The following is a 19,050-nucleotide window of genomic DNA, read 5'->3' on the forward strand; positions in this document are numbered from 1 at the left end:
CTCATTGGAAACCTGATCCGTGGTAGGTATTAAGATCTTTACATCTCTACTGGCTGGGCGATGACTTCATTGCTTCCATGCCAGCTGGGGAATCTTGTGTGGTGGAGCATTGGACCGTAGCGGAGCTGTGGGTTGCTGCTGCTGCAGCAACAGCCCTTTGCGTGCACCCAGCTGCTGTGTAAGGAATCCTCAGGTTACTCGTTTTTTGCTCCTAATTCACCCAAGGGATCGCAGGCTGACGGATGAGTGTATGTGTGAATGTGTGAATGTGTGTGTGTGTGTGTGTGTGTGTGTGTGTGTGCGTGCGCACGCGTCGCTGCAACAGTTGGACAACAGCAGCAATGGACTTCGATATTATTTTAAACCAACGACAGGGATAAACCGTCTTTTATCCTTTATTTTCAAGCAGTGCCTCGGTTCCCGCTGCAAATGTGCTGTCCCCAATCTTCCTGGACCCCCGTGCCCCCGCACGTGTCCCTCCGGAGGGAGGCCAGGATAGCTGCGTTGCAGGCAGGATTCCCCTTTTTTTCCGCAGTGACAGGCGGATTCCCGGGCCTCCTCGGCCCTCCACCCCCGCAGCCGCCCCTTTCCCAGTCACGATCTTCCCCCCACCGCATCCCTCCCTCCCCAACAGCTCGCGTCTCTGGCTCCGCCCCTCGCAGCCACCCCGCGCAGGTTGCTAGGGCCCGGCGGGGCCGCAGAACTGGCGCGCGAGGAGGCGCGGCGCGCGTGCGCGCGCAGGCGAGCTTCCACCAGGAGCCCGCGCTCTTTGGCTTGGAGGACGCGAGCCCAAGCGGAGCGGGCGGGGCGCGCGAGCACGAGCGCGAGCACGAGCACGAGCGCGCTCTCCGCATTGGCTCCTGTGAGAAGTAGGCGAGGACGGAGGCGGGACCTGGCTGGGCCTGAGGAGCTTCCCCATTGGCCCGAGTGGACGGCCGGGGCGGGGCAGTTAGCAAATTAGGCTGCGCGTTCGCTACTGCGAGAGGGCGGGGCTGGAGGTTTCGATTAGTTGTCGCTGCCGCTGGGGAAGGTAAAGCGGCGACCGTGGCCTCAGGAGCTCTCGGGTCCCCGGCTGGAGGTGGGGGACTTGCCGGGTGAGTAGTCGCGCCGCCACCCGCCCGCCCTTGTCCACGCATCGGCCCGCACCCACCCAACTTCTCCCTAGAGAGGGGACCCACCCGGTCCTCCCGGGCAGGCGTGAGAAGGGGCGGCGGCGCGGGTACCCCCTGAACAGGGCGACTGGGCGAGGGCGCCCCAGTCTGGAGTGGCCCCTTCTCAGCGCTCCATTGCACCCCCGGAAGGGATTCCCCGCCGAGGCTCCGGGGCTGTATTTCGGGGTGAGGAGACAAGAGGGTGTGAGGAGGGGCGGCGAGTCGAGGCCGCCCCCCGGGGCTCCCCTCAGCGGCCGGTCTACGGCGCCCCCGCCGCCCCCGCGGCGCTAGCTCCCTCGGGCTTGCGGCGAGGGAAGCCCCTTCCGCGGGCGCCGAGGAGAAGCCTGCGCACCGGAGCCCCCCGCCAGAGTTCCGAGCGAGCCCGGGACCCGCTGACCTTGGCTGCCCGAAAGGGTGGGCGAGAGACCCACCACCTGCCCCGCGTCTCCTCTAGCCTCCCCCGAACAAGTTTCACGCGTTGCTATGAAGTTCACGACTGGCATACTGGGTTGGGGTTGGGGGGAAGCAAAATTGGCCCTTTCCCAGATCTTCGTACCCTTTGTACCCTCATAGAAATCAAATCCTGGGGTTTGGACTAATCTCCCAGAACGAACAGGTCCTGCTCGCATTGACTCGTCTTGTGCCCACGTTGGGGGGAAAAAATAACCTGAACATATTTCAGTGTAAAGGCAGATCTTCCTTGAGCGTTTTGTTTTTCGCTTCACTTGAGTGTTAAAGCGCAGATGCCGGAATAAGAAAAACCTAACCCTAGTATCTTAGATTAGACGGACGCTGTGATATTTAAGCAATTGCAGCTCAGTGTTCTGTTGAACACAATCTATTTTAATTGGCTGAAATGTAAGCTGATTTTGGAAAGTCTCGCAGACACAGAATAATTTCTTTCCGTGCATCTGAATTAGGTTTGTTGGGACGTAATGGTTATGTAGTTAATGTGAAAGCTTACACGGATTAATTTGTTTGAGAGCATTTGACTGAAGCAGGAGACATAAATATGTATAGAAGAGGGTTCTCGTTTTAGGTAACATCTGCTGGAACATTTCCAGCTTGTTCCTTTCTTGCTGTAGGGTTACAAAAAAGGCATCTTTACCGAGGCAATTCGGAACTATATGTGAATGACATTTAGATGTAAATTTGTTCTTAATTCCTTTAAGGGTTTGAAAATATTTTATTCATAAAATGTGAAGAAGGTATGTTTACTTGTCTCTGTTTAGTGTTGAAGGGGGGTAGTATAATCTTCTATTTAACAACCCAATTAGAGTTTGTTAATAATACATGTTTAAAAGGCGTGCGCCTTTTTGGGAACATGATAGTTGAGTACCTTAGCAATCCTTTTAATTTCTTTATTAAAAGTACTATTTTAGGTTTGAGCATTTTTGGCGTTGACACTGGAACAGGAGTAAGGAAGCCTGCAGCAGTATTACCAGTTTGACACCACCAGTGGGTGTTTCTGTTGACAAATGCAGAGAACATTTGGGAAGAATATCTTTTTTTTTGGGGGGGGGAGAGGTTGGAAGGGGGGGAGGGGGAAGGGGGAAGGAGCCAGAAGAGAGAAGCTGTAGAACTAAAGATACCAGTACAGTGTGTATGCTGAGCATTTCACAAGTACAAGGAAACCTAATTAGGGTAAAAAAAAATCAGTTTGGATGTATTAAATAATAGAACTCGAAAAGATGCATGCTAAATAAAGTTAATCATTCCAAGAGTGCTAAATAATCGACCATTTCAGAGGAGTTGGAGGGTCTTCAGTTGATGAGAGCATCAAATCTCTTTGAATTGTCTTGCCTTTTTAACATAATACAACGATTAATTTGAGATATATATATATATATATATACACACATATATAAGTTTAATATTTTAAGTTTGCTTATTTAGTATGTTTCCTAAGCCTAATTGTTTCAAAAATAAAACTAGAAATAAACATTCTTTCTCCAGAGAGGATTTCTTTTTTATTCCTGCTCAGATTTATAATTTATTCATGGTTTAGTGCTTTGGGGTAGGGATTTTTTTTACCCCTGTATCTCAGGTTTTTGATTTTTACTTATTCAAGTTTCCTGGGCTAAATCTGCCATTATTTTCATTGTAATTTTCTTGGAGTTATTTAAACCAGAGTGTGGCATCTACAGTGTGCCCTAGGGTTCTTAAAGAAAAGGCTCCCATTGAGGGAAATTGCCGGGCCATCTCGCATAGATGAGTAATAAAAGGTTGACTGATTTTGAATCAGATGTATTCTGTTCCAAATATGCTGCATGGGGCTAAGGCAGTCTATTTAATGAGAATCAAATTTTGTGTGGTATTTCTATTTTGAAGGTGCAGTATTGTTACATTACAAACAAATACAGAGGTGGAGAAATTACTTCCAGTATGCTTTTACCCTCCACCCTTGCTTCACCACTGTGTCCAAGAATCTGTGAGAGACTCAACAATAGTTGCATTGTTGGAAATGACAGTGGCTTCTGTTGCAGGAATTTAACCTTTCATTATGATTTATGTTTCAATTTACTTTGTGATAGAAAATTCAGCTATATTTGAGAATATGACTGTAGGAAATTTTAAGAAAGTGATGAGAGAAAATAAGCCTTCCCTGTGTCTGTTGGAAATTTATCTTTTCTCCCTTCCATTTTAATAACTTTGGTGATTATCTGCTTTATTTCTTCTAGCTATTAGAAGGTGTGCTTACAGACAGTGCAGGGATATGACTTTTTCATGTAACCAATTGATGTCAAATAATAGCAGAAGGTATTTAAGAACAAATGAATTCACATGCATAGATCCAAAATGCGAGGACGATCCTTTAGGTAACCCTTAACTTTGGTACAGGAACAGCAACATTTGAAGTTAAAATTAAGTTTCTTTTTAAGTAGAAAAGGCTGTTTCCTCAGGATTTTATAATTTTAGATTCTAAAGTTTTAATTTTTTGGCAGCATCACATTTCTTGGTAGAAGAGGAGAAAGAGTCTCAAACATTCTTCATCATCTGATGATGGTGTCAGTTGGAACACATATTTCAGTGTATGAAAATAATGCAATTGAAAGACTACATTTAAACTCTTCATTTGGGAAGCTTTTCCAATTTACTTTCAATCTTAACCTCAACGTTAGAATTTTTTTTATTGGTGATGCATCACTTTAGTGTTTGAATTCAAATTCTTGATAGTTTTTAGACAGTTTTTTTTAATATATAGCAGTGCATGAATGACTGGATTACCCAAAGGTGTGACCTCATTTCTCATTCCAGTTTGTACACTTCTTTTTTTATTTTTAATATACTTTTATTGATTTCAGAGAGGAAGGGAAGGGGAGAGAGAGACAGAGAGAGAGAGAATGATGAGAATCATCCATCGGCCACCTCCTGCACGCCCTCTACTGGGGATCGAGCCTGCAACCCAGGCATGTGCCCTTGGCCAGAATCGAACCTGGGACCCTTCAGTCCGCAGGCTGATGCTCTATCCACTGAGCCAAACCAGCTAGGGCCAGTTTGTACACTTCTTAATACTGAGATCTGTTGTTGGGTATGAAAGCTGCGAGTGAGGACCTTCTACTTGAAGAGCCTTATAACATTTAGACAGTTCAGATTTGGGTATTAAAAGAAATTTATTTATTAGATTAAAAGTACCTCGCCCATTTAGACCTCTGAAATTGTCAACATTTTGAATTATGCCCTTTATGTATTTAGAAATATTTGTGCTTAAGATAATGCTAATTAGGGTCAAGTTTTGGGTATGGTCTCTTTTGGGCAGTCTTCTGTAATAATTAAGTTAGAATATTCTATTTATTGGGCCTTATTGAATACCAGATACAGTGGCAGATAATTTATTTGCGTGAATATATGTGTGTATGTGAATTCTCACATCTTTTATCTTTTATTTCCTGTATGTACTTGACGAAATGGGCTCAGAGAGAGAAAATAATTTGCCAGATTACCCAGCTAGTCATCATCAGAGGCAAAACTTCCATCCAAACCGGTCTGACTTGAACCTGTGCTCTTCAAAACCATGCTTTCTGCTTCTCTTTAGAATCTGATTCCACTCCTGGGGTGGCACTAAAGTTATCAATATGCTTCCTGGAGTTCACAGGCTACATTGGCCAGGCCACCTGACCTTTAATCACATGAGAGGCTGTACTCAGATCCATCAGTAGTGCTGGATAGGACAACTGGAAGTGCAGACTTTTCTAACAGGGTCATTAGTTCTGTTTCTTCAAAAATGAAGGTTATACCAAATTATTTTCACCCAACATGAGTAGCTGTTTCTAGTTAACCACTTGGTATTTCATGTTTCTGCATGTTCCATTACACTTTTGACTGACTTTGATTAAATTTGCTACACTAATAAAGGCTATGAAGATATGCCTTTTCTTTTTTTGAAATATGTTTTTATTGATTTTTAGAGAGAGAGGAAGGGAAAGGAATAAAGAGATAGAAACATTGATGAGAGAGGAGCATATCAATCGGCTGCCTCCTGCAGGATCCCTACTGGGGATCGAGCCTGCAATACTGGTATGTGCCCTGACTGGGAATCCAACCAGTGACTTCTTGGTTCCTGGGTCAGTGCTCAACCACTGAGCCACACCAGCCAGGCTATGAAGATATTTCTTGAATTCAGTTTTGTGGTTTGATGTACTCTTGAAGTAAAATGGCAGTCATTACAAGTTACAGATGGTATCTCTTCTGTAAATGTAATGACCTAGGTGAAGTAAACTCTAGAGGTGAAGTCTGCAGAGATACATTATTGTTGTTTCTTAATGCAAAGAAGTTGGACAAAATTTTTTTACTTGAGAGTAGAATTTTCTATTACTTCAAGCCTCTTGTGATTGTGTATATGCGTGTGTGGGTGTGTGTGTACACGTATGTATGTATGTGTTTAAACAAGACCCATCACTAAGAGAGCTAAACAGTTGCTTAGCCCAGTGGTCGGCAAACTCATTAGTCAACAGAGCCAAATATCAACAGTACAACGATTGAAATTTCTTTTGAGAGCCAAATTTTTAAAACTTAAACTATATAGGTAGGTACATTATTATTAACTTAATTAGGGTACGTGGTATTTTGTGGAAGAGCCACACTCAAGGGGCCAAAGAGCCGCATGTGGCTCGCGAGCCGCAGTTTGCCGACCACTGGCTTAGCCCATAGGAACACTCAGAGATCCATGTTAGGGAGGAAAAGGTCTTAATTTCCTATTCTGTAATTGACGAGAATCACTTTTGTGACTTTATTGAGTTAGAAAAGAGTAATGAATATCATAGGATCTCAGGGCTGGAAATCATCTTGTCAAAGCAAGACAGTTATTCTACAAAGATGGGGCCTATATATAGTTCTTGTGGATTTCTTTACCAAGTGTGAGTTTTCAGTAAGAATTTTTCACAGCTGTATTGAGGTGTACTTTACATACCATAAAATTTACCTGTTTTAAGTGTATCATTAAATGATTTTTTAGGGTAAATTTATGGAGTTGAATAACCATCATTACAATCCTATTTTAGAAAAGATCTCTCCTGCAACATGCATTTTTTTTACCTTATTTATTTGCTTCCACGTAGACCCCTTTAACATCAGGCACTGATAGATGGATCACGTAGATCTTTAAAAATACCTTTTAAAAATATCTTATGCATATTACAATTTCTTAGTATTTTTTTGTATTTTCAAAAGTTTTTGCCTAAACATAATATATAGTAGAATATAAAGGACAGTACAGCGAATGGTATAGATTTTGTTTTGGTCTTGTTTGTTTTTGTTTTGATATTTTTTAAACCAGCAAATAAAATACAATAGTCTTAATGATATGTTGGAAATGTGTGTGTGTGTGGGGGGGGGGGTGGGGGGGGGGAAAATCAAGGTAAAAGTAATATAATTATTGGGCAAGAAAAATTCCTTTAAGATTTAAGATCATGGGCGAAATATTTTTAAAAATTTTAAGCCAATAATAATACTGTGCATTTTATTATTTGAATTCCCCTTGAGAAATTCATGCCATAGAGTAGACTTCATTCAGTTCAGGTATTTGAACACCTTGTCTGCTTTCTACATTGCTTCAGACTGGATTGTTGTGGGATTTGGAAAGAGCTTAACCTGCAAGGTACTGTAGCTGCTTTTTCCTGCCTGCATCATTTTCTTTTTTGTTACCCTCAATGGTGGGCACCAATTCACTGTGCTCTCCTTTGCTAAGTGTACTATGTGTAGATGGACACTGCTGATAAGATGGCTAAGGGATGTTAATTTTGGGGTATGCATAATAAAGGAATGCAATGGTTTGGTTGGAAGTAAAGTGTTTTGGAAACTGTCTAACTTTTCATTGCTTTTAGATGAACATTTCTGGATGGAAAGCGATACTTGCAAGTGCCAGGCAGGTAAATCAATAACTCCTTGTGTGGTAGTTTGTGTCTGGATTTTTAATAACAGACAGATTGCACACAGCACCATTAATAGTTTACTGTAAATTCAATCATAACTGGTTTGAAAAAGGTTACTTTTTTTTTTTAACTGTTTAAGAGCTATGGCTGTGTGATTCTGTTGTTACTTTTGAGTTCTTTGTAGTGATTTTTGAAAGTAACAGCTTGGTTTCTGGAAGTTAACAAAACGTATGGATGAATACATTTTGATTTTGGGGTGTTTTTTTAGACTGTCTTAAATTATTTTAGGTAAGTTGCAATTTTAGATCTCTTGTTATGCGTAATGATTAGGTTCTTGGCAGTGTAAGATTGTATTACAATAATTAGATTAAGCACACACATCCTCATGTGATATGGCAGATAAAAAATGGTGATAAGTAATAGTTGAAGAAAAATTTATTGACTTTAATTTGCTCAATTTACCCCGAAATTGCCCAAGAGTAGAAACTGGCTTCCTGATGAATAGAATCGTTCAGAGATTACAAAAGCTGGTTCAAGTGTGACATATCCTAGAATTTATCCACACAGGCTACCCTGGTTATTCAGCCTCTTGTGGGACGTATTAACTTTAATTGCTAGTAATTATGATTAATAATATTACCACTAAAATTTAAGAGTAGCATTTCACATGAAAAGAAAAAGTTTCCTTTTAATTGTTAATAATTGAAAATAATTGAGGTAGACAAAAGCTAATTTTGTGCAAATTGGTGTCATACTTTATCAATTATTTCTTTCTAAAATAACTTGCCTGTCCTAGATCCTGAGGATCTGTCCTTCATTTAGTAAATACTGATTGAGTGTCTACTATGTACCAGACTGTGATAGAGGCTGGATGGAATGATACATAAAATGGAAGTAGGCCCTGCCCTCAAATAATTTACAGTGTTTTTTCTTATTTTTAATCCTCACCCAAAGGTATATTTTTCATTGATTCCAGAGAGAAAAAGGGAGTGGGAGAGAGAGAGAGAAACATCCATTCGTTGCCTCTGGTACACAGCACCCCTACTGGGGATCGAACCCATGACCCTTTGATGCATGGGATAACGTTCTAAATAACTGAGCCACACTGGCCAGGGCTAATTTACAGTCTTGAGGTGGAGGCGGAGAAGTACAAGGCACTATGGGAGTATATAACAGGGTAGGGATGGGGTATCTGTCCTGGGGGAGCAGATAGGAAGGCCATACTGAGGAGGTAACATTTAAGTGAGACATAAAGAATGAGAAGGGCATGGTCTAGTTAAGAAAACAAGGTGTCCTGGCAGAAGGTGCAAGTGCCCTTAGGCAAGGTAAGAGAGATAGAGGCTTTTGAAAAATAGAACCTTTTAAAGAACTGAAGAAATCCACAATGGCTGGAAAGTAGAGAAGCTTGTGATGAAGGAGAAGTAGGCAGGGGCCAGATCTTGAAAAGGCTTAATAAAGCCCAGCTGCTGGGTTTTTGAACTTGTCCTAAGTCTCCTAGGAAGCTATTGAAGGTTTTAAGCAGGGATGTGACATGAAATGAAATGCCACAAAAAAAACACAAGAGTTTTAGCTCAATGGGAACCTTGCTAATTTACCAAAAAAGGTCAAATCTCTGCAAGGTAAAATACTGGTATACTTCTCAAATATCATTAAAATAAAGTTTTTGCAATTGCTTCCTTGATGGATTATCATCTGTGATACTCTTTTCATTGTTTTTATAGGAATTACCTTTAATTTTCTGAAGGCTCCTCCTTTTCTTTTATTCACCATTTTGTTAACCTTAACTAGGAGTGCCACTTCTATTTATAACTGAGTTGAATATTTTCTCTAACAGTTTTAGTTCTCTTCCATATTGAAACTTAAAACTCTGCTGGGCCTCCCTCCACCCCCCCAGATACCTTTAATCTGCTCAAGGTATTTAATGTTTTAATAAAATGTTTCATTAAATATTAACATTAAATTGCTTTATTCCCCCCCCATACAATATCTTAGGTCTAGTTTAATTTTTCAGCATTTATGCTATTCATGGTTAATCGAATCTTATTTTCAGCTCCTACAATGTTTCTAGAGAATTTTATTAATGTTAAGATTACTAATCTTTAACAAGGGTACCACTTTCAAATCTGGTTCACATTCTGTGACCATGTCATCTTTCATATTAAACTGGTCTCTGCTGAGCTTATGTTCAAGTGAGATTGTATATATAAAAGTATTGTAAAAGTACTATTTTTCTCTCCTTCCTCCTTCTGCAGTAAATGTTCCTACATGCTTAGTTCTTTTTTGGAAATCTTTATCCATGCTAAATTTTTGTATGCCATGTTGATTGAACAAACAAGCATTTGGGTCTTCCTTGGAATAATTTTCATAAGTTGTTAGTTTGTGCCCGTATGGAATACTGTTGCCCAGTTTCCCCTCCACATATACAAAGAATATCCACATCATCACATCCTTCTTCAAATATTTCTTTTGAAATCGACATTTTGATGCAGCCTCTAACTTAGCTCACTTTGTCCTTGAGTTCTGAGGCTTTTCTGAACCATTTTATACCTGCTCTGTATTTTTGTTGCTTTCATCTTTTATTTTTTTCTTTTCCTGGTGATAACTTGAAGAGTTTGCAGTGATTTGTGTCATTACTTTTTTCACTTTCTATCTAGCCCAGGACATTTATTTTAAAAGAGTTGCCTCATTTCAGCTTTTAGACTTTTGAAACTGATGTTTTTGTGCTAGTGGGTTCTCTGTCATTCAAAATACTGCCCTTGATTTAGAGTTGTGCTTTCAAGTCTGTCGCTCTGTGCAGGATTGGTAAAGGAAGGCCATACTTGTCTTTCTTTGGCTGACTTTGTGATAGGTTAATGGTTTGGGTATCTTGGTGTCAAGTGTTATTCAGGCAACTGAAAGGGTGTCAGCATCATGGTAAGTGATGGAGAAACAAAGCCAAGCTGTGTTGATGTGCCCTTGTGGAGTTTGAATCCAGCAGAAAACAATGACTAAGGTACAGGATGATATGCATGTTTAGATGGAAACACAGGGTGCTGGTACTTTAGGCAAGAAGAGGTGCACTTAACGCAGGCTTAAGGGGACTGGGAAAGGCAATGATTCCTGAGTGTTTGTGAAGGGTCTTAAAGGAGGCCCAGAATGTCAGGTGGAGGGAAAAGGTTTCTTGGTAGATGGTGTATTCAAAGACATGAATCTAAGAATGAGCATATAAAGCTGGGAGAATAGCAAAAAATAATGTGGATTAGTATATTGCATACCTTGCTTTGATGCTTTTGCCCCAGCTACATCTTAGGGTCTTGATTTTCTTTATGGCAATCTTTTGGCTTTTTTTTTCCTGTCCATTTTCACTTTTACCTGAGAGTATAGGAAGGAAATACTAAGGCCGGGAATTTAAATAGGGGGTGGCCTCTGGAAAAATGGATAAGCAGATCGTAATGTTTTTCTACTGCAAGATCCATGGAGGCATAGAGTGTTGTCTGTTGCCTCTGCATCCAGCCCATTTCCTGGCCCTTAGGAAATGCTCAATAAATGTTTCTCTTATGAAAGGCGTCTCCTTTTTGCCCCTTTCCATTTCATGTCAGTGCCTTCTTCCTTGTTCAGTGGCTTCTCTTCTCTGTCAGGTACCTACCTACCTAGTGGATCTTTCTCTCTAATCACCTTATATCCATGCTTGCCCTATATCTAGTCGCCAGGCATAACTGTGTTATAATTGGATCCACATTACTGTATGACTGTGCTAAGCATACAAAGATGCTAATGGATCACTGTGGGGCTCCTGAAACTTCTACCAATGCTTACATATGGCAGACGAGGGGGAGGCCAAAGTTGACACCTATAAGGGTGACATTTCTTTGATTTTTTTCATAATTCATGAATTATTTTTCATAATTGCATGAATTCATTGAAGTTATGAGCTCTATTCCATAATGAACTCTGTGTGTGCATGAATATGTGTGTGTGTATATATATCTGCATTGTATATTACTTGCCATTAAACATAATAGACATTCTGTGAAGATGTTTGCTTACTTACCCTGTTGCTTTACACACCCCATATTATTGCTTATGTCCCTCAGATTGGGAAGCTGCTTTTAAGGGTGTTACCACATTGAGGTAAACTATTTGTCATACAGAAAGGTCCTCCAGGAATGCAATGTCTTCACCAGAGAATTCCCTGTACAGTAATAGCTGATTAGTTAGATGGAGGGTTTTGTTGTTGTTGTTTGTTTTTTAGCATGGGTAGTAGACTATTAAATACCCTATGTTTTGTTAATTTCTCATATTATGGGTCCCACTTTCCCAGGAAACTCACATCTACAATCTCTTTTACAGCTAAGATAAAAGCTTGTGATCTAGGTTTGACCAGTCATTTACACAGAGTGAGACTTGTATGTAGAGGTGAGCATTGTGAGTTGGACAGCATGTGTAATTATAATTGAATTAATGACCTGGTGATCATTATGACAGGTGTGTTTTTTAAATATACTTTTATTGATTTCAGAGAGGAAGGGAGAGGAATAGAGAGAAAGAAACATCAATGATGAGAGAGAATCATTGATCAGCTGCCTCCTGCATGCCCCCTACTGGGGATCGAGTCCACAACCCACCTACCTACCTACTTGGGATGTGCCCTGACTGGGAATCAAACCGTGATCTCCTGGTTCATAGGTCAAAGCTTAACCACTGAGCAACACTGGCCAGATAATGTGTTGTTTTTTTTTTTTTTTGTTTGTTTGTTTTTAAGGCATGGCAGTGGCAGAGCTTATGGAATTCATTCTCAAGTGGCATTGATGCTGAGTGGTGGCAATACTTTTTTTTTTTTTTAAATTGGTCTTCCTGTTCTCTGATCACTGGGGTTTGTGGTTAGATGTCATATTAATTTTGGAATATTTTCAGCCAATACCTCTTCACATATTTTTTTGTTCAATTTTCTTATTTCTGTGATTCCAGTTACCAGTATATTAGAACCTTTGATATTGTCCCGCAGCTCTTGAATGTTCTGTTCTGTTCTGTTCTATTGTTTTCATTCTGTTTTCTCTCAGTGTTTTGGTTGGGGTAATTTCTATCGACCTGTCTTCTTTTCTTGGCTGAGTTGAGTCTACTCAAGAGCCCATTGAAGGCACTCTCATTTCTCTTTAACTATGCTTTTCATTTTTAGTACTTTCATTTTATTCTTTCTTATAATTTCCATCTCTCTGCTGAATTATCCATCTGGTTTTGCATGTTGTTCTCCTTTTGGGTTAGAGCCCTAAATATGTTACTCATAGTATTTAAAGTTTCATTCTTGATATTTTCAACATCTGATTCTGTGTCTAGTTCTGGTATATTCTTTATCTTCTGAGTATTGTTTTTTTCTTTGCCTTTTCTTATACCTTGTGATGTTTTTGTTGCAAATCTGACCTATTTTTCAGAACATTAGAGACTAATGTACATTATTTTTATGTCTGTAAATGGGCATGTCTTTCCTACTAGACCTTTACTGCAGTGATTTGAATTAATTTAGTTAAGAGTTGGGCTAGGTTTGAATTTTGTTGTTGCTGTGGTTACCCTTAGTATACATCAGGCTTCAAATTCTCATGGAGATACTTTGTGCTTAGGCTGGGAGTTGATTTATTTTATTCTGAATTTCAGGTCTCCCTTTTGAACTGTACCTTAAAGAGGGTCTTCTTGTTTTGATCCTCCACTGGTAATATTCTGCTATTTACTTGTTACTGGAAGTTGGTTAGCTTGGAGGTGGGAAGTGGTGGTGGGGTGTGGTCTTTTGTTCTGATTAAACCTCAGGTTTATGTGCCAGGGTGTCCCAAGGTCTTGCCCCGCCCCAGACTTTTTGGTGGGCTCAGGATGGAATCTTGTTCCTCTCCCAGGAGTAGGGTGCCTGCTTCTTTTCCCAATGGCAAAGAAAGCTTTAAGTGAGGATAGACTCGATTATTGGACTTGCTTTCACTGATACCAGCTTTTCTTTAGTGGAGATAGGGAGATAAGGACCTGGGTCAATTTCTTGCTCTTGAGGCACAGCTGTAGTTCTCTTCCTCCAGGTCTGCAACACAATGGGCAATCCTAAGGGCTCTTTCTGTGAGTGCCTGGTGGGATTGGTGGAGGAAGATCCTGAAGAAGGTTGGGGTTTCCCCAATTTCTGCCACCCCCACCCTGGTGGTTTTACACTGTCTCTTTATCAAACCACATCAGACAGAATTTGATCAATTTGCCAATTATTATAGCTGAACTCCTCTTATCAGTCCAGTTGCACTCTACCCCAAGTGAGTACATGGTTGTTTCTTCTTCTTTAAGGTCCTGCCTCTCTTAAGATTTTGAGCCAATTGGTTCTATGATGCATTTAAAGAAAGTCATGAATTTGAAATCCAGCTCTTTTTCATTGGAAGAGGGGCTGCTATATTTCTTCCAGCTTTCATATTCCAGGGTGAAAGACAGGAGTTTGGTTACTCTTAAAATTTTAACAGGCACATTTAACTTGGCCTAAGCTTAATTATTATTCTTATCCTCCTGAATAAGACAGATTTTAGAACGGTTTATCTTTTAACCCTCAACCCCCTCATCCATGTTAGTTACTTATGCTTTAGTTTTGCCTTGTATAAGCCACCTTAAGCCTATAAAAATAGTGAATATTTACTCATCAACATGTTTTTCAAGTTTCTTTGCAAACCATTCTTCATTTACCCCATTTCTAAACTTTTGGGTTTAGCTTCTTTGTAAAGAATGTTCTTAAGTAGTTCTTTTACTAAATGCCTGTTAGTCAGCTTGGTCTTGGCCTTTTGAGTGTCTTTATTTCACTTTTTCTCTTGATGATGTTGAGAACTTAACAGTGACAATTATTTTCTCTATTCTTGTGTTTTTGTTGCCAGTGGAAATTGGGTTCTTCCACAGAGTTGGAAGAAAAGCATTTTGGGGACCCATGAATGGAAGGATGAGGTGTAATGGTAAGATTTATTGGAGTATAAATAAAAGACTGTCCCCAGGTGCTCAATGTCTCATTCACGACCAGGTGGCTCAGCTCTGTCCCACTGTGGAAGAAGTCCTGCCTTGTCTTCACCAAGGCCAGAAGAAGGGTCAGGGTCCAGAGATATTACACCATTACCTGGTATTGGCAGAGCATCAGAGAGGCTTTCGTAGTTGAGTCCATGCCAAAGGTTAGTCTGGCTCAGTCTTTGTCCTTGTCCGGATAGCTTAGTCTCTGTTCCTGTCTGTGTTCCACTGGCACTGTACTGTTGCACCTTGTAGCACTACAAGTATGCCTGAACTTGTAGCCCACCCAAGCTTGGACCCCTGAGATTGCCAGCCTACACAGCTACAACAGACCTACACTTGGAGCTGCACAGCTGCTCTGGAGAGAGCATGTGCAAACAGGTGAATGAACAGGTGCCTTGTGCCACCCAGATGGCCGTGGTTAAGCTTTGATTATATTACGTAGGGGTTGGGAAGTGGTAACCTTTCTTTCAAATTAACCAATCTCTTTCCTGGCCCTTCATGGACTTGTGGTGAGTCCTCCCTCTATCCAATCTGGTCTTTTTTTCCAGGTTAGATACTTCCCCTTTATGGTTATCAGTGGTCATCATCTTGGCTCATAGTGCACATGCACCTAGCAGAGGAATTTCCCCTTTTCTGGTTCTTCCACATCTCCCCTTCCCCTTCTCCAAATAATTTGTGGGGAGCAGACTGGTGGTTCCCTGGGGAGATTAAAAAGCCAGTCCTTCCTTCCGCCCTGGGGAGTGGGAGCAGAGGGGTGGATTATAATTTCCAGACTCAATCAGGCTAAGCCAGTCTTGCTCCCTTCTCTCTCTCTCTTTTTTTTCTAATCCTCACCAGATTTCCATTGATTTTTTTAAAAGAGTGTGGAGGGAGGGAGGGAGTGAGAGAGAAACATCGATGTGAGAGACACATCAACTGGTTGCCTCCTGCACGCACCCTGACCAGGACAGAGGGAAGAACCTGCACCCCAGGTGCCCTTCATCAGGAACTCAGCACTCTTCAGTGTGCAGGCTGATGCTCTACCACTGAGCCATGAGTCACAACTCCGTCAGGCCTAGCTCCTTTCTCTTTCGCTAACATTTTGAAAAGCCTTGTTAATGAGTGGTCTTTAGTCAGTTCAGATGTAATTCCTTTGCACATAGGTAATTATCTTTTCTCTTGGGTTGCATTTAAGATGTTTCCTTGCTTTTTATCTTCTGCAGTTTCTTTGCAATATCTTTAGATATGGATTTATTTATGCTGCTTTTATTTGGCGTGCTCCCATCAGCCTGAAGACTTAATCATCTTTAGTTGTGGAAAAATATCCTACTCATCTTTTAAAATAATACTTCTCCATTTTCCATATCTGGAACCATTATTTAGATATGTGTTGGTGTTTTTCATTGTATCTTCCATTGTATTGCTTAAATTTTCTTTTAATATTTTCTATTTTTACTTCTGGGTGATTTCCTGACACCCATCTTACAATTCACTAATTTCTCTTTAGCTGTGTCTAGTCTATTGTCTAATCCATTTATTGAGAATTCTCACTAAAAACATTTGACTATATTCTTAAATGTAAAAATTTCAGTGTTTTTTTTCAAAACTGCATTTTCATTTTCAAATGTTCATATGCTGTGAACATTTAAAAATAGAGTTATGTTTGGATTATATTCTTAGGCTGTAGTTCTTGAGGAATGAAGAACTCCCATTCCTCTCCTCCCTCCCTCCATATTTTGCTTGTTTCTTTTGTGGTTTGCAACATCTGACAATTTGGGAATTGTTTGATGGTGCCTGGTTTGCAGAATGTTCTTTTGGATGGCTTTGCATTTATCTCTGATGGGACCCTTTGGGTTCACTACTTCTGAAGTGTTTCTGATCTGTTCTCAGATGGGTTTCTGATATCCTGAGAGTGGTGGGAATTTGGACTCCATATCTGTAGTAGAGCAACTCTGGTTCCCCTTTTGCTTTGATCACTCCTATGCACAGCCCTGGGCCGCTATGTAGCATTTTCTCCCCTTGTTTACCCAAGGACAGCCCTTTGTATCTCTTGGCTTCATGCTGGTGGCTCACTTCCAGCTTCTTTCCCATGCATGGACTTGAGGCAATTGATTTGGTTTTCTGGTCCCATAATTATTTGAGTTTGCAGCCCTTGGGTTTAGAGGGCAGGAGTAAGCAGGTCTTTGTCCTGTGAAGAATCTCATTTAATAAGCTTCTTGTCTTTACAGCCACTCCTTTCTACTCTAGTTTTCCTATTGGTGAGGAAGTGGTTCATCCAGTTAAGAACCAGGAAACAGTTGCAACCACAGGCATCTTTTAACTTCAAAGGTTACTTACCAAAAGTTCATTTAGACATTAATTATGTAGAACAGTTCATATTATCTGATAGGAACTATGTTATTTAAAAAATGGGTTCGTTTCCCAAGTAACCCACAGGAGTCCATTGTGTAGTTTAAATTCATATAGACCCTTTAGCACTGTAATCAGTATGAAGAAGATGTTTTCTATGGGGAGGTATGTTTTAACATTCCCAGTAAGAAAAGGGAGTATGGTGGTCTTCTGTGGTGTGACATACCAGCTACCAGTCCCTTTTATTGTTACATATCCTAGCCACTGTTCTCAAACCTGCCACTGAATCATCACCACTCATCCTTAGCACACTGCCTTGCCTCTACTCCACTAAGGACACTGAAGGCCTTCTGGCTGATTTTCTGCAGGTTCCGCTTCCATGTACAAATTTACCAGTTCCTTTTTCTCAGAGCTGTTCTTTCCTCCTGTCTCAGATGATGAGGTGCTTCTGCTGCTGTTCGAAGCCAGTCCCTTGCCCAGTACCCTCAGCTTCAGTGCTGATGCATTGGCATCTTTTCCCATCAGTTATTCCCTCTCTTCCTCCCCTTTGTGTATCCCAGTGTTCCTCAACTGGGGATGATTTTGCTACCCAGGGGACATTTGGCAGTATCTGGAGACAGTTTTTGTTGTCACAACTGGGTGGTGATGGTATATGTGCTACTGGCATCTCTAGAGTAGAGGCCGGGGATGCTGCTAATAAGCATCTTACAATGCACAACACATCCCCACATCAGAGAATTACTTGGTCCAAAATGTCGGTAGTGCTGAGGTTCAGTAACCTTGCTGCATCCTTAGAATTTTTTTAAAATATGTTTTTATTGATTTCAGAGAGGAAGGGAGAGGGAGAGATAGAAACATCAATGATGAGAGAGAATCATTGATCAGCTATCTCCTGCATGCCCCCCACAGGGGATCAAGCCCGCAACCCAGGAGTATGCCCTTGACTGGAATCAAACCCGCAACCCTTCAGTCCTCAAGCCAACGCTCTATCCACTGAGCCACTGGCTAGGGCCATCCTTAGAATTTTGCTGTGACTTCTTTGTTTTTCTCTGCCCATTATTTTATTCCTAAGATTCTTATCCTAGAAAACCTTCTTTGAACCACTTTGTTCACTCCTCTCCTAGCTACCTAACCTTCTCCTCTCCTTTATTTATAGTCTATCCTTTTCTCCTCAAATTTTACTAGTAGCTCTTTCTCTTTGGCTTCCCACCCTTACTGCTTAAACTGTTTTTGCTGAGATTGCCTGTGACCTCTTGTGCGCTGCATCTAGTGTCTTCAGTCAATTCTAATTTTACTTGACTTTTCTCTTGCACCGGACACCATTGATCACTATCTCCTTGAAACAGTATGTTTCCTTAGCATCCTGGTTGTCCATGTCCTTCTTTTACATTTCTTTCTCTGCATCCTGTGTGGGCTGATCTTGATCCACTTACTCCTTACCCACTGCTGTTAACCGGAGTTTGACTTCTTGGCTGGCCAACTGTTATCTTAGGTCATTGTCTCAGTTGTGCTCAGAGTTGCAATTCTACTTATATGTAGATGTTTTTCTAAATTTCTGAATTCTTCCTTTCTTTCCCCCTACACATTTCTGGCTCATGCTTAATAACCTGGTGGAAATCTACACCTGATTATTTACAGGTGCCTTACACTCAGCATATGTAATGTGGGTCACAGCATAGTTTCCTCTAACTTGCTCCTCCTCCTTAATGAAAAAAACAAAAAGGTCTTAATGTTTCTACCACCCACCCTGACTCCTAAAGTAGATAGTTGGGTATTATCGAACACATATATATTACCTACAGTTGCTAGTATAATATACAATCTGATTTTGAATTTTTAAAAAAATATTTTTATTGATTTCAGAGAGGAAGGGAGAGGGAGAGAGAGATAGACATCAATGATGAGAGAGAATCATTGATCAGCTGCCTCCTGCATGCCTCCTACTGGGGATCGAGCCTGCAACCTTGGGCATGTGCCCTGACTGGGAATGAAACCATGACCTCCTGGTTCATAGGTCAATGCTCAACCACTGAGCCGCGCCAATTGGGCCTGATTTTGTACTTATCACTGACCTGCTTGAAAGCCTGCAGTGGTGCTCTCAAGCTGACAGGAGGAGAAAAATCTGAATTCCCTTATATGGCCTATCAGGCTTTCTGGTATGTTCTCTGCTTATCTACCTCTCCAACCTCACATCCTTTCTGTGTTTGCCTCAAACACTA

At 41.1% G+C, this 19,050-nt stretch overlaps 1 protein-coding gene across 2 annotated transcripts in view; it reads left to right on the forward strand.

Moving 5' to 3' along the window:
* Window positions 1-994: 994 nt before the first annotated feature.
* The window catches only part of CDKL5 (cyclin dependent kinase like 5), a gene marked incomplete at its 3' end in the record, with an annotated part of 159,246 nt that continues 141,190 nt past the window's right edge, over window positions 995-19,050 (forward strand). Inside the window, exons 1-2 of one of the 2 annotated variants that reach the window (XM_079764375.1) lie at window positions 1,038-1,094; window positions 7,475-7,519. Of the gene's footprint in view, window positions 1,095-7,474; window positions 7,520-19,050 lie in introns of both variants that reach the window. The other variant, XM_079764376.1, reaches the window with a different exon arrangement.

Source organism: Cnephaeus nilssonii (assembly GCF_951640355.1).
Source record: "Cnephaeus nilssonii genome assembly, chromosome: X".
Classification (NCBI taxonomy): domain Eukaryota; kingdom Metazoa; phylum Chordata; class Mammalia; order Chiroptera; family Vespertilionidae; genus Cnephaeus; species Cnephaeus nilssonii.